Source organism: Hyperolius riggenbachi, chromosome 9 (genome assembly GCF_040937935.1).
Source record: "Hyperolius riggenbachi isolate aHypRig1 chromosome 9, aHypRig1.pri, whole genome shotgun sequence".
Taxonomy (NCBI): Eukaryota; Metazoa; Chordata; class Amphibia; order Anura; family Hyperoliidae; genus Hyperolius; species Hyperolius riggenbachi.
In genome coordinates, this window is record NC_090654.1 from 140575190 (window position 1) to 140591798 (window position 16609).

Below are 16609 nucleotides of genomic sequence, written 5' to 3' on the forward strand. Positions count from 1 at the left end.
ATATATATATATATATATATATATATATATATATATATATATATATATATATATATATATATATATATATATATATATATATATATATATATATATATGTATATGTGTGTGTGTGTGTGTGTGTGTATATATATATATATATATATATATATATATATGTGTGTGTGTGTATATATATATATATATATATATATATATATATATATATGTGTATATATATTAGTATATAGATCAATTTAATATACAAGTATACATGTATCTAATCAGTGTGATATTGAAGTGTCTTTAGAACAATCAGCCACACATCTGTGCAGGAAAGACTGGCTGTATGAAACCCAGAATAGTCAAATTCTCTCTAGGCAAATCCCCTGAGTGTCCCTGGGTTTTACGACCACCTGTATGGTCATAAATAACATATTTTCCCCGTGATCATTGAACTGTGTTATTTCTTGTAAATCACATGACTTTCTGTAATTATGGTGACATACTGCGCATGAGCAAACCCTGTATTCTGTAGCATATAAGGAAGGTATTGAAGCCATAAACCAGCATAATGTGTGCTCAAATCTCGTGTGTTTGTGTATTCTGTTAAACATTTTATGTCCTGGCGCCAGGAACCTAAGTAGTCTGAAACATCTGATATCTGACTAGGCCGTGGCCTGACTTTAATAGTAACCACTCCTTTTAGTTGTATTTATACATTTTGCCTCCCAGGCTAATTATCTTGTGTTGCAAAAAGAAAACAAGTTTACAAGGCCTGTGGGGATGTAATTCTGCATACACTCTCACAACCTAACCTAAATATGTATATCCAACTCTAGAAATTGAAAATTAAAAATAAAATGTTGGTATAAAGCACCTACGACCAGGATAGAATTAAAAATGATATACCGGTACTTTATTAATCCATAAAGCCAAGTTAACAGTAAGGCTGCATTCACAGTGACACATTGGGTTGCGTGCGTGAAAAAAGGGCTTGGCTTGATAACGAAATGCCACGGGTGGATAACAAAATCTGATAGTGAGGCAGGAAATAATAATATAAATATATTAACCTTAAAAATCGTTACGTAATTCAACAATACAGTTTAACCCAACCCTACTCTCACACAGAACTCTCCCCTGGTGGTGCCTAAAACTAACCACTCCCTTGGTTGCGCCTAACCCTAATTACCCCCCGGATGTGCCTAACCCTAATTACCCCCACGGTGGTGCCTAACCCTAAGGCCTCGTTCACATCTGCTGCGCTGAAAAACGTGTGAAAGCGCGTGGTAAAAAACGCATGCACTTGTGCGCACTTTAGTGTGCGTTTCTGTGCGTTGCGCTGCGCTTCTTTAAAGCACGTTTTGCTTGTTGTACCAGCAGCAGTTGTCAATAAAACTTTGTTTTTGTATGTACAGTAAATGCATTTTTTTCTCCAATTAGGGGTAAAAAACGCATGCACTTCTATGCGCTTGTACGCGCTTCTATGCGCTAAAAAACCGCACCCATTCACTTGCATTGATGTGCGCTTTCCAGCTCAGCGCACAGAAATGCATGCAACCCTACGTTTCTGTAACGCTGCTCAGCGCAGCGCATAGATGTGAACCAGCTACATTTAGTTACAGGGGAAAATCAATACCTTGCTGATCGCACAGGGCAGTGCGCTGTAAAAAGCGCACAGAAACAGCCCTGATGTGAACGAGGCCTAACTCCCCTGGTGGTGCCTAACCCTAACCACCCCCCTGGTGTTGCCTAAAACTAACCGCTGCCCGGGTGTTGCCTAAAACTAACCGCTGCCCAGGTGGTTCCTAACCCTAACCACTCCCCCTGCTGTTGCCTAACCCTAACCACTCCCTCTGCAGAAAAACCCTTTTACACATAGAAATGATGATATCTTTGATAACGTAAAATCTGTACATATAAATGAAATAATATGACAAAAATTATAACGTTGCAAGCTTCTAAAACGATAACTACTTCAAAAAGTATAATGTTCTAATGCTGTCAACGATATTTTTTGCAGCGCCTTTTTCTGCTTTTTTCGCCGTATTAACGATAATTACATTAAAGTCTATGGCGGCGCCTTTTCGTCCACCTTCGTCCTGCGCCCTTTTTTCTTGCTACCGTTGGGTTGCATGCCCTGTAAAAACAGAATCACAACAAAGGGGAAAAGTCTCATAGAGCATTATGCTGTACATGCACTGCAACGCATATAATAAAACAGTACATGAAAAGTTTGCTTCACAGCAACTGTTATAACGTGCATTTTATGTGGTAATGCACAGTATGCATTGCATTATGCACATGGATTCCAACACACCGCACTGCTAACACGTTGATGTGAACGCATCATTACAATACTGTATAACTGCATTGCATTATCAATGTGATTATATTTTCATAACAAAAACAATAGTATCAGGGTGCGCTCCTTAGTATATGTAAACCCTAAAATTATCCAATATACATACTGATTGATATAGGTTTTCGAAGTTCAGAAGGAATTTGCACTTTTGTTTAAAACCAGCAGTTTAGTCCAAAACGTTTTCTCCTACTGTCCACAGATGGTTCTTCCTCACAGATGATGAACCCCAGAAATAAACAAGTATAAAATCCATAGTGTAATACTGATGTATACATAGACAGGTCACTCAAAAAGTGTTTCCAAGAGCATGCACTAATTGTGCCTGTATCACAGACAGCCACCAGCGGTAGCCCTACTTTTTACAGACTCTCACACTTTGCATTAGCCACTTAATGAGTATAGAAGTATGAAACGCATTGGGGGGAGCTACGGGACATGTTTTTTTTGTTTTGTTAAAATGCTGTTTTACGAGAGGGTACTGTCTAAATTGTGTATCAGAACTGCAAATACATGGTAGTTCTTTAGCCTGAGATGACTTCATATTCCCATTATCTAACAACTCTTTTCTGTCCAGTCTCCACCTTGCATATTTCTTGTTCACCGTAACCCTTCTCTATAAATAATAATAATGGTGAGATCAAGAAACTGATCCTAGAATAACTTACCCTTCCATAATATCAGAAGTATTGTAACGATTGTGGAACTATCTCCGTGATCAGCGCACAAGGCGTGCGCTGACACGGCGAAAATCCTCTACAAGCATATGAAGGGGGGAACCCAGCTTTGGTGCAAGCACCAGTACAGGGCAATTCCCACCGGCAGATGGCGCTGTGGAGTGCAGACGAGTACAACCGCTGCATGGCCACAGATGCCAGATGGGGATTGTACAGATCAAGACAATGCGGGGCTGAACAGCCCTTAAAGAGAAAGAGCACAGGTACAGGATGAATGTGTGTTCACCAATCTAGTCGCGACCCTGCGACGGTGAATTACATCAGCAGAAACAAAAGTAGGAACGCGATCGCGAGAAAGGCGATCGCCAGAAATGACACAAGACAGATTAGAACAGAACACTAGAGGAGCAAAGGCACAGCAAATAATACAATTAGAATGATAAAGAAAATAACAAACGCTAACTAAACGCGAATACCGCACTCAGTCGCAACAGCGAACGCGTTTTCTGCGTGGTCTCCACACGTTAAGCGCAACAGAGACAAGCACGCCTAACTAACCACCGACAGACAAACATGAAACAAAGAACGCGATCGCTTGCTTAACGGTTACCTCACCGAGCCTACAGCAAGCGTTCGTATCAGACAAGACAGACAAATGGAAAACAGGAATACGAGAGGAAAGATGCTCTGCTCTTTCCATCAGAGCGAGTGCGATCTGAGCACAGGAACAAGAAAGCAGATCGGAAGGATCCACAGCCGCTACCGTTAGGGGCTAGTGCGATCCAAGCACGACAGACAGATGAGATAGCAGGGAGCAACCACTGCTCCAGCTATACGCCTAGAACAAAGATCAGAAGGATCCACAGCCGCTACCGCTAGAGGCTAGTGCGATCCAAACGAGACAGACAGATTAACAGAAGGGGCTACCAGTAGCGACCACCAGTGGTGCTCAGCAGAGCTCGAATATTCGAGTAGCTCGAATATTCGAGCTCTTTTCCAGCTATTCGAGCTTGGTATTCGAGCTCCGAATAGCTGTAGCTATTCGAATGGGCTATTCGCGTACACTCGAATAGCCCATTCACTATTCGAGCTATTCGAGCAAACGGCGCTATTCGAGCTCGGTACCGAGCTCGAATAGCGTCATAGCCCAGATTGATGTCCTTAGAGCCAATCAGAGGGCTCCCAGGCCCTCTGACGGCAGCCAATCACAGAGGGGGACCCTGGCCAGCCCCTACCCTATAAATAGCGGCCGCCATGTTACGTTTCTCCGTCCTTGCCTGAGACTTGCATAGAGAGAGAGTTGCTCCTTTGTGCTTTGGCTTAGCAAGAGCTTTATTGTGGTCATTTACCTAGCATTTTTGCTCACATACACCTCCTATACACACCTATATTGTTGTTAGTTAGTTAGACATTGTATTTTAGTTAGTAGCTTTTGTGTTACATAGAGACAGGCCAGCTGCTGCAGGCTTACAGCTTTAGGCCTCAGGGCCTTGCCTGTGTGGGCAGCTGTCCTCCTGTCCTCTGTTTATTTCTCTCTATTCTATACCAGTATTTCTGCTGTCCTTTACTACTGATTGTATTAGTATTGTAGTTATATACTGTAACTGTACTAGGACACTCACTGTCACTGTTCATAGGCTACTAGCTGCTCCTGCGTGTGTGCACTCACTGTCTGTGTACACACTACACACACTCTATTTCCTTCTGATAACTGATTGATTATTGTAATTGAATATTGTAATTAGTTAGTTGTACTCACTGTTACTACTTACTGTACTAGGAGTCTAGGACACTCAGTCACTGTTCATAGGCTACTAGCTCCTGCGTGTGTGCACTCACTGTCTGTGTACACACTACACACACTCTATTTCCTTCTGATAACTGATTGATTATTGTAATTAGTTAGTTGTACTTACTGTTACTACTTACTGTACTAGGAGTCTAGGACACTCAGTCACTGTTCATAGGCTACTAGCTCCTGCGTGTGTGCACTCACTGTCTGTGTACACACACTACACACACTCTATTTCCTTCTGATAACTGATTGCTTATTGTAATTAGTTAGTTGTACTTACTGTTACTACTTACTGTACTAGGAGTCTAGGACACTCAGTCACTGTTCATAGGCTACTAGCTCCTGCGTGTGTGCACTCACTGTCTGTGTACACACACTACACACACTCTATTTCCTTCTGATAACTGATTGCTTATTGTAATTAGTTAGTTGTACTTACTGTTACTACTTACTCTTACTGTACTAGGAGTCTAGGACACTCAGTCACTGTTCATAGGCTACTAGCTCCTGCGTGTGTGCACTCACTGTCTGTGTACACACTACACACACTCTATTTCCTTCTGATAACTGATTGATTATTGTAATTAGTTAGTTGTACTTACTGTTACTACTTACTGTACTAGGAGTCTAGGACACTCAGTCACTGTTCATAGGCTACTAGCTCCTGCGTGTGTGCACTCACTGTCTGTGTACACACACTACACACACTCTATTTCCTTCTGATAACTGATTGCTTATTGTAATTAGTTAGTTGTACTTACTGTTACTACTTACTCTTACTGTACTAGGAGTCTAGGACACTCAGTCACTGTTCATAGGCTACTAGCTCCTGCGTGTGTGCACTCACTGTCTGTGTACACACTACACACACTCTATTTCCTTCTGATAACTGATTGCTTATTGTAATTAGTTAGTTGTACTTACTGTTACTACTTACTCTTACTGTACTAGGAGTCTAGGACACTCAGTCACTGTTCATAGGCTACTAGCTCCTGCGTGTGTGCACTCACTGTCTGTGTACACACACTACACACACTCTATTTCCTTCTGATAACTGATTGCTTATTGTAATTAGTTAGTTGTACTTACTGTTACTACTTACTCTTACTGTACTAGGAGTCTAGGTCACTCAGTCACTGTTCATAGGCTACTAGCTCCTGCGTGTGTGCACTCACTGTCTGTGTACACACACTACACACACTCTATTTCCTTCTGATAACTGATTGCTTATTGTAATTAGTTAGTTGTACTTACTGTTACTACTTACTCTTACTGTACTAGGAGTCTAGGACACTCAGTCACTGTTCATAGGCTACTAGCTCCTGCGTGTGTGCACTCACTGTCTGTGTACACACTACACACACTCTATTTCCTTCTGATAACTGATTGATTATTGTAATTAGTTAGTTGTACTTACTGTTACTACTTACTCTTACTGTACTAGGAGTCTAGGACACTCAGTCACTGTTCATAGGCTACTAGCTCCTGCGTGTGTGCACTCACTGTCTGTGTACACACACTACACACACTCTATTTCCTTCTGATAACTGATTGATTATTGTAATTAGTTAGTTGTACTTACTGTTACTACTTACTGTACTAGGAGTCTAGGACACTCAGTCACTGTTCATAGGCTACTAGCTCCTGCGTGTGTGCACTCACTGTCTGTGTACACACACTACACACACTATATTTCCTTCTGATAACTGATTGCTTATTGTAATTAGTTAGTTGTACTTACTGTTACTACTTACTCTTACTGTACTAGGAGTCTAGGACACTCAGTCACTGTTCATAGGCTACTAGCTCCTGCGTGTGTGCACTCACTGTCTGTGTACACACTACACACACTCTATTTCCTTCTGATAACTGATTGCTTATTGTAATTAGTTAGTTGTACTTACTGTTACTACTTACTCTTACTGTACTAGGAGTCTAGGACACTCAGTCACTGTTCATAGGCTACTAGCTCCTGCGTGTGTGCACTCACTGTCTGTGTACACACACTACACACACTCTATTTCCTTCTGATAACTGATTGCTTATTGTAATTAGTTAGTTGTACTTACTGTTACTACTTACTCTTACTGTACTAGGAGTCTAGGACACTCAGTCACTGTTCATAGGCTACTAGCTCCTGCGTGTGTGCACTCACTGTCTGTGTACACACACTACACACACTCTATTTCCTTCTGATAACTGATTGCTTATTGTAATTAGTTAGTTGTACTTCCTGACTGTTACTACTTACTTACTGTACTAGGGACACTCACTCAGTCACCTCACCCACCAACCCACTCCATTAAAGTACCCCACTTTTCACCCGCCCTTTTAAAAAACTTTTGTCTATACGCCCAAAACATCGAAGATGTCTGGAAGTGGCAGCCAGCGCGGTTTGGGCAAGGGGAAGGGCAGCAAGGGAATCAGGAGGAGAGGGAGCAGCATTGTGGCAAGCCGCGGGCGCGGGCGTGCCACCATGCACAGTTCCGCAGCAGCAGCAGCGTCAGTGGCTAACATTCCTCCCATAGCCACTGGCCGTGGACGCCTTGGGCGCCGCCCAGCAGGAGCATCTGCAACTCACGCTGCAGAGACACAGCAGCAGCAGCGTGTAGCACCTGCTCCGATTTTCCTCCAGCCGGGTCGGAAACGTCCCATTGAGGAAAAGCATGCAGACACTGTGGTGCAACTGATGACGGAGGATGAGCAGCCCGCCATCAGCTCTGCATCCGAGGCCTCCACCCTCACCACCACCCCTGTTCGCAGCAGCCGCCCAGCAGGGCCTGGGGAGGAGGCCAGTTCACCGTCAGTTGGCGACCTGTCATTCAGCAGTCTTTTGACCCCAGGCATCATGAGTCAATTGTCTGCTGTTGTTGGCGATTTTGAGGAGGAGATGCTGATGGGCACTTTGGGGGATGAGGGATTGGACAGCAAGACTGTGGCGACAGTCAAGCAGCCCATCCATGCATCAGGAGAGGAGTTTGGGGGGTCCTCATCCCAGCAGGACATGTTTCAGGAGGGGGAGGATGATGACCCGGTGACAGACAGAGACTGGGTGCCACCACCTCCAGGGGATGTCGTCCTCAGCAGCTCTGAGGAGGAGGAGGAGGATGCTCTTGTGGGCCTTGCAAGGAGGCGCATCATTGCAAGCATTGGCAGCAGCAGTAGGCAGGTCCCACAGCCTGCTGGTGTCTCAGGCTCAGCAGCAGCAGCAGCAGCATCTGCCAGTACCACCACCAGCCGCACCCAAGCCCCCCAAGCCCCCCCCCCAACCACCACAGGGAGACAGGCAGCAGCGCTTCCATGCCGTAGGGGGATGTTTCTGTCACCAATCTGGCGCTTTTTCACCATGCCCACAGTGTACAGCAAGTACGCCACTTGCAACCACTGTCAGCGGAAGTTGAGCAGAGGTGCAGACCCCTTAAAGTTCTGCACCAGCTCGCTCATCAACCACCTTGCTGCGAAACATTTCCACCAGCATCAGGAGTTCCAGAGGCTGAAGGCATCTGGTGCTGGCAGTGGCACCACACCCATCACTGCACAGCCTTCAGCAGCAGCAGCAACAGCAGCCACCCGCCCTCCTGCTCCTCCAGCAGCACCAGCAGGAGTGCGGAAACGCACTGCTCCTCCCCCCTCTGCAACTCCTGCCGCCGACACTGAGGCCTGTTCTGGCAGCCAGTCCTCAGTGGCCTCCTCCGCTGTGTCTGCTGATTCCCGTGCCAGCAAAATGCCACGCCAGAGCCTTTTGAGCGAGTCCTTCCAGGGGGTGGTTAGGGCTCTGCCTCCCAGCAGCCGACGCTTGCGGCAGCTGAACGGCTTGCTGGCACGGGCCATGTGCTCCCAACTCCTGCCGTACACGCTCGTGCAGGAGGGGAGCGACATTCGTGCGCTGCTTGCTTGCGCAGCCCCAGACTGGCAGCTCCCCAGCAGACACTTTTTCTCCCGCAAGGCCATTCCTGCACTGCACCGCTTTGTGATGGCCAATGTGGAGCGAGGGCTGGAGCACGCGGTTGGTGAAAGGGTCCACGTCACCATGGACTCCTGGAGCAGCCGCTTCGGGACAGGCCGCTACCTGTCCTTCACTGTCCACTGGGTCAGCTTGGTGGAAGGGGGTGAGGATGGGAGAGCAGCAGCGGGCACAGCAGCAGCAGCAACACAGTGGGTGGTGCCACCCCGCAGGGTCAGGGGAACTGCAGCAGGTTCCTCCGATCCTCTGCCATCCTCCGGCACACCTGGCCAAACCCCCCGCCTCAGCAGCAGCGTGAAGGCCCGCCACTGCCAAGCGCTGCTGCACTTGGTCAGCCTTGGGAAGACCAAGCTGACGGCAACCCATGTGTTGGCCAAACTCCAGGAGCAGGAGAGGATTTGGCTGACCCCCAGAGGCCTCAGAGTCAGAGAGGTGGTGGCCGACAATGGGGCCAATCTGGTTGCCGCAACAGACAGGGGAAACCTGACCCACATCCCCTGTCTTGCCCACGTGCTGAACCTGGTGGTGCAGAAGTTCTTGCGCACCTACCAGGGGATGGGCGAACTGCTGGAAACGGCAAGGAACGTTGTGCGTCACTTCCGGCGCTCGGCTGCAGCCTGTGCGAGCCTGGAAGACATGCAAAAGGAGCTGGATCTGCCACGCCATCGGCTGATCCTTGACGTTCCGACTCGCTGGAACTCCACCCTGGCGATGTTGGAGCGTCTGGTTGAACAGAAGCGCGCTGTCAAACAGTACCTTGCCCTGGCCACTGTTTCCGCCGCTCAGAGAAGGGACAAGACCAGCAACATCCTGTCCATCGTCCCCGATGATGACTGGAGGCACATGCAGCAGGTGTGCTTAGTGCTGGCTCCCTTTCTGCAGGCCACTAACATGGTGAGCAGGGACCATGCTATGGTCTGCGAGTGGGTGCCCCTGGTTTGTCTGCTGAACAGGGCCCTCGATGCTTTGCTGGAACAGGGAGCGGCAGCCTTGGACCAGCAGGAGCGGCAAGCAGCTGCACAGTCCACCTCTGAGGGGGAGGAGGAGGAGGACTTGGTGGAGGTCCCTGACCTTGCTGCTGATGAGGGGGATCAGCACAGTGCAGCTGAGTTGGTGCGGGGGTGGAGAGAGGATGAGGCTGACGAGGCAGAGGAGGAGGATGAGGACAGCAGCACTGCCGTCGATGTGCCAGCAGACGTGGCCCGCCTCTTCCCAATGGCAGCGCACATGCTGACGTGCCTGCGCAGAGACCCCAGGGTGATCCAGATGAAGCAGAGGGAGGACATCTGGATCAGCATGATGTTGGACCCACGCCTCAAGGGGAAGTTGAGCCAGTTCCTGCCGCCTGCAGGAGGAGACCCAGCGCAACAAATAAGGAGCTTGCAGCAGGCCCTTGTTGAGCGCTTGGAGGAAGCCTTCCCCCAGCCTTCCACCCCCACTGTCCAGCAGCCAGCACAGAGGCAGCAGCAGGTGCCTGCATCCAGCAGCAAGCGCCCCACAGACCTGCTGTCTCTCAGCCACGAGCTCTACAGGACTGTAGAGGCTCCGGCAGCAGTGACTAGAGAGGAGGTGCATGCAGCAGCATCCTCCACCGGTCACAGCCAGCGCCTGACCCGCATGGTGGCTGACTACATGGGGTCCTACAGCGGGCTTGACAGCGATGCCCCTGTTGATCCCATGGAGTATTGGGTCAAGCGCCTGGAGATCTGGAGCGAGCTGGCGCAGTACGCCCTGGAAGTGCTGTCCTGCCCCCCTTCCAGTGTGCTGTCCGAGCGCTGCTTCAGTGCAGCTGGTGGTGTGGTCACCGAGAAACGCTCACGTCTGTCTCACAAGTCTGTGGACAGACTGACGTTTCTCAAGATGAACCAGGCGTGGGTGGAAGGCGAGTTCCTGGCCCCTGTTGTCGGCGAGAGGGGGACATGAACTGGCTAAGAACCATCGTTAATGTGCCTTACCACCCTTTACCACCTCCTGGCTCCTGCTCACTAAGCCAGCCTGGTTCACTTTGACTATTACGTCGCCTGCAGCCACACATTTTACACCTACAGTGGGCTGCTGTGTACTGCCCTTCTGCTGTCTGTCTGTGTTTCCCACTGCCAGGGTACACAGATTTACCTTCTGCTGCCACTCTGCCACCAGCTATTACGTCAAACAATAGCTATATATCTGTGTAATTTGTTTTACAAACAAAACCAAAAAACCATAAAAAAAAAAAAAAAGGTTTAATTTTTCTGAGGTGCCCGGGTTGAAAACTGTGTTGTCCCAGTTGTGTATTGGACACGATGTGGGCTGCACGACCGCTGTCTGGGACCTCCTGTTGTGTTCATTTACGGCCTGGTATCACCGCTAGGTACCAGGGCTATTATGTCACGCTGCCTGCCTGCTGCCACACTCACACTACTCCTCCATTCCTCCTGCTGATGCTGCTGTCTGTCTGTGTTTCCCAACGCCAGGGTACACAGATTTACCTTCTGCTGCCACTCTGCCACCAGCTATTACGTCAAAAAATAGCTATATCTGTGTAATTGGTTGTAAAACCAAAACTACAAAACCATAAAAAAAAAAAGGTTTAATTTTTCTGAGGTGCCCGGGTTGAAAACTGTGTTGTCCCAGTTGTGTATTGGACACAATGTGGGCTACACGACCGCTGTCTGGGACCTCCTGCCTGCTGTGTTTATTTACAGCCCTGGTATCACCGCTAGGTACCAGGGCTATTATGTCACGCTGCCTGCCTGCTGCCACACTCACACTACTCCTCCATTCCTCCTGCTGATGCTGCTGTCTGTGTGTTTCCCAACGCCAGGGTACACAGATTTACCTTCTGCTGCCACTCTGCCACCAGCTATTACGTCAAAAAATAGCTATATCTGTGTAATTGGTTGTAAAACCAAAACTACAAAACCATAAAAAAAAAAAAAAGGTTTAATTTTTCTGAGGTGCCCGGGTTGAAAACTGTGTTGTCCCAGTTGTGTATTGGACACAATGTGGGCTACACGACCGCTGTCTGGGACCTCCTGCCTGCTGTGTTTATTTACAGCCCTGGTATCACCGCTAGGTACCAGGGCTATTATGTCACGCTGCCTGCCTGCTGCCACACTCACACTACTCCTCCATTCCTCCTGCTGATGCTGCTGTCTGTCTGTGTTTCCCAACGCCAGGGTACACAGATTTACCTTCTGCTGCCACTCTGCCACCAGCTATTACGTCAAAAAATAGCTATATCTGTGTAATTGGTTGTAAAATCAAAACTACAAAACCATAAAAAAAAAAAAAAAAGGTTTAATTTTTCTGAGGTGCCCGGGTTGAAAACTGTGTTGTCCCAGTTGTGTATTGGACACAATGTGGGCTACACGACCGCTGTCTGGGACCTCCTGCCTGCTGTGTTTATTTACAGCCCTGGTATCACCGCTAGGTACCAGGGCTATTATGTCACGCTGCCTGCCTGCTGCCACACTCGCACTACTCCTCCATTCCTCCTGCTGATGCTGCTGTCTGTCTGTGTCTCCCAACGCCAGGGTACACAGATTTACCTTCTGCTGCCACTCTGCCACCAGCTATTACGTCAAACAATAGCTGCTCACATTACTCCTCCATTCCTCCTGCTGCTGCTGCTGCTGTCTGTCTGTCTGTGTTTCCCAATGCCAGGGTACACAGATTTACCTTCTGCTGCCACTCTGCCACCAGCTATTACGTCAAAAAATAGCTATATCTGTCTGTGTAATTTGTTGTAAAACCAAAACTACAAAACCATAAAAAAAAAAAAAAAAAGGTTTAATTTTTCTGAGGTGCCCGGGTTGAAAACTGTGTTGTCCCAATTGTGTATTGGACACAATGTGGGCTACACGACCGCTGTCTGGGACCTCCTGCCTGCTGTGTTTATTTACAGCCCTGGTATCACCGCTAGGTACCAGGGCTATTATGTCACGCTGCCTGCCTGCTGCCACACTCACACTACTCCTCCATTCCTCCTGCTGATGCTGCTGTCTGTCTGTGTTTCCCAACGCCAGGGTACACAGATTTACCTTCTGCTGCCACTCTGCCACCAGCTATTACGTCAAACAATAGCTGCTCACATTACTCCTCCATTCCTCCTGCTGCTGCTGCTGCTGTCTGTCTGTCTGTCTGTGTTTCCCAACGCCAGGGTACACAGATTTACCTTCTGCTGCCACTCTGCCACCAGCTATTACGTCAAACAATAGCTGCTCACATTACTCCTCCATTCCTCCTGCTGCTGCTGCTGCTGTCTGTCTGTCTGTCTGTGTTTCCCAACGCCAGGGTACACAGATTTACCTTCTGCTGCCACTCTGCCACCAGCTATTACGTCAAACAATAGCTGCTCACATTACTCCTCCATTCCTCCTGCTGCTGCTGCTGCTGTCTGTCTGTCTGTGTTTCCCAACGCCAGGGTACACAGATTTACCTTCTGCTGCCACTCTGCCACCAGCTATTACGTCAAAAAATAGCTATATCTGTCTGTGTAATTTGTTGTAAAAACAAAACTACAAAACCATAAAAAAAAAAAGGTTTAATTTTTCTGAGGTGCCCGGGTTGAAAACTGTGTTGTCCCAGTTGTGTATTGGACACAATGTGGGCTGCACGACCGCTGTCTGGGACCTCCTGCCTGCTGTGTTTATTTACAGCCCTGGTATCACCGCTAGGTACCAGGGCTATTATGTCACGCTGCCTGCCTCATTGACTGCCTGCTGCCACACACTCATCCTCCTCCTCCTGCTGCTGAATTTACCTCCTGCTGTCTGTGTGTTTCCACTGCCAGGGAGCACATACAATGGCGCTTCCAACATGCGTGCGCCACCAGCTATTTGTTACGCTCAAAAATAGCTGCATTTCTGTAAAAAAAAAAATTTGAAAAGAGAAATAAGTGAAGAAGAAGACGATATAGAAGAAGATGAAGAAGATGAAGAAGAAGAAGATGAAGAAGAAGAAGAAGAAGATGAAGAAGAAGAAGAAGAAGAAGAAGAAGAAGAAGAAGAAGAAGAAGAAGAAGAAGAAGATGAAGAAGAAGAAGAAGATGAAGATGAAGAAGATGAAGAAGAAGAAGATGAAGAAGAAGAAGATGAAGAAGATGAAGATGATGAAGAAGAAGAAGATGAAGAAGAAGATGAAGATGATGAAGAAGAAGAAGATGAAGAAGATGAAGAAGAAGAAGAAGAAGATGAAGAAGATGAAGAAGATGAAGAAGAAGAAGATGATGAAGAAGAAGAAGAAGATGAAGAAGATGAAGATGAAGAAGATGAAGAAGATGAAGAAGAAGAAGATGAAGATGATGAAGAAGAAGATGAAGAAGATGAAGATGAAGAAGATGAAGAAGATGAAGAAGAAGAAGATGAAGATGATGAAGAAGAAGATGAAGAAGATAAAGAAGATGAAGATGAAGAAGATGAAGATGATGAAGAAGAAGAAGATGAAGAAGAAGAAGAAGAAGATGAAGAAGAAGAAGATGAAGAAGATGAAGAAGATGAAGAAGAAGATGAAGAAGAAGATGAAGAAGATGAAGAAAAAGAAGATGAAGAAGAAGAAGATGATGATGAAGAAGATGAAGAAGAAGAAGAAGAAGACAATATAAAAGAAGAAGAAGATATAGAAGAAGATATAGAAGAAGAAGATATAGAAGAAGAAGAAGAAGAAGAAGATATAGAAGATAAAGAAGAAGAAGAAGTATATACAGTACTGAACAAATTTCTGGACACAACTTCTCTTTTCAACTTTTTTTTTTTAAAGGAACATCCCCACATAATCACTTGCTGTTGTTACTTGGAAAAAAAGAGGTTTCTTGCATCATTCACCCTCAAAACAAGTGTTGGAAGCTATTTAAGGCCATTTCGAATAGTCAGCTCGAATAATGAGCTCGAATACCGACTCGAATAGTGAGCTCGAATTCCGAGGTCGAATCGAATAGTAAAAATTATTCGACTCGAATATTCGACTGATCTCGAATAATTTACTATTCGAATTCGACCTAACTCGAATTTTGAAAAGGGGTATTTGAGCACCACTAGCGACCACTGCTCTGGTTAGCACCCCCAGACAGACAGAACGATTTCCTGATGCCCACCGTTGGCGACAGGACAATCGCAGCAGAGAGGCAATACAGACAAAACAGATAAGCCTAACTGCACTAGGGAAGCTGCCTAGTGCAGTCCCAGGAATTACTCTAAGATAACTTTGACAAGAAATAGCATGGCTGACACTCTAGGAGTTTCAACAAACCCTGAAGGAATGACCAGCCAAGGACTCTGGGAAAAACATAGCTTCTTATACTGCCAGCCCACCAAGGAGGCAGCTAGGTGATTTGCATAACCAATGTATGCAAATCCCTCAGCAGCAGAGCAGATCAGAAACTTGCAAAGAAAAGACAGGTCTCTCTTCCAGAGACCTGCAGCCCACAGACTAGAGGAATGGTAAAACAGCTGTCTGCCTGTGCAGCCAGCTGAGCGGATCATTACAAGTATCATCTATGTATCCTTTCCATTTCAATATGTGATCTGACTTTAATTGTACAGCTAGCTCCTCCCATTTTGCAATATATATATTTTTTTCAAGGGATGGGGCAAAAGATGCCCCAGCACACAACCTTTAATTTGTTAAAACCTTAATACAAAAACAAAGTATTGGTTAGTGCAAACTGCTGCAATTCAATGATAAAACAAATTTGTCTAGGCGGCAAGTCTTTTAACAATGCTTTCTTTGCCACATGTGCTGTGACAAGCAAAGTGCCATTCAAAACTTGTATACTATCCAAAACTTGCAGGGTATGTTTGGTGTCCTTCAATTATTTGGGTAAAGTGACCACCAGTGGTTGTAAAGATTTGTCTATGTATTGACCCAACCTGTGTAAAATAAAATTAATACCATTAATAATGGGTCTTCCAGTGTTGGTGTTTTTGGACTTGAGGGAATGAGATGATGAAATTCTGCATTACTCTCTTAATCCTCCTCCAAACGTGCTCTTAATATAAACATTAGCTCTTTTTTATATTTGCCCACCAGATAACCATTATTATTATTATTTAGTATTTATATAGCGCCGACATCTTGCGCAGCGCTGTACAAAGTTTATTGTCTTGTCACTTAATTGTCCCTCAGAGGGGCTCACAATCTACTCCTACCACAGTCATATGTCTATATTGTGTATTGTGTGTATCGTAGTCTAGGGCCAATTTAAGGGGAAGCCAACAGGGGTGCTCGGATACCAATTTTTAAAGTCCGAATAGATTCGGATCCGGATACCTAGATATCCAGATCCGAATCAGATATACAAATCTGAACTTTTGGGTATACGAGTAGAATCGGATATCCGAACCCAATATCCGGTCGGATTCGGATATCCGGATTGAAAACCGGAAATGGCCTTAACCACTTGCCGACCGCACGCTTATACCGTGCGTCGGCAAAGTGGCAGCTGCAGGACCAGCGACGCAGTATTGCGTTGCCAGCTGCAGCCTAATTAATCAGGAAGCAGCCGCTCGTACGAGCGGCTGCTTCCTGTCAATTCACGGCGGGGGGCTCCGTGAATAGCCTGCGGGCCGCCGATGGCGGCTCGCAGGCTAAATGTAAACACAAGCGGAAATAATCCGCTTTGTTTACATTTGTACGGCGCTGCTGCGCAGCAGCGCCGTAAGGCAGATCGGCGATCCCCGGCCAATCAGCGGCCGGGGATCGCCGCCATGTGACAGGGGACGTCCTGTCACTGGCTGCACAGGACGGATAGCGTCCTGTGCAGCCCAGATCTCCCGGGGGTGGCAGGTAGGAGAGGGAGGGGGAGGATTTCGCCGCGGAGGGGGGCTTTGAGGTGCCCCCCCCGCAAAATG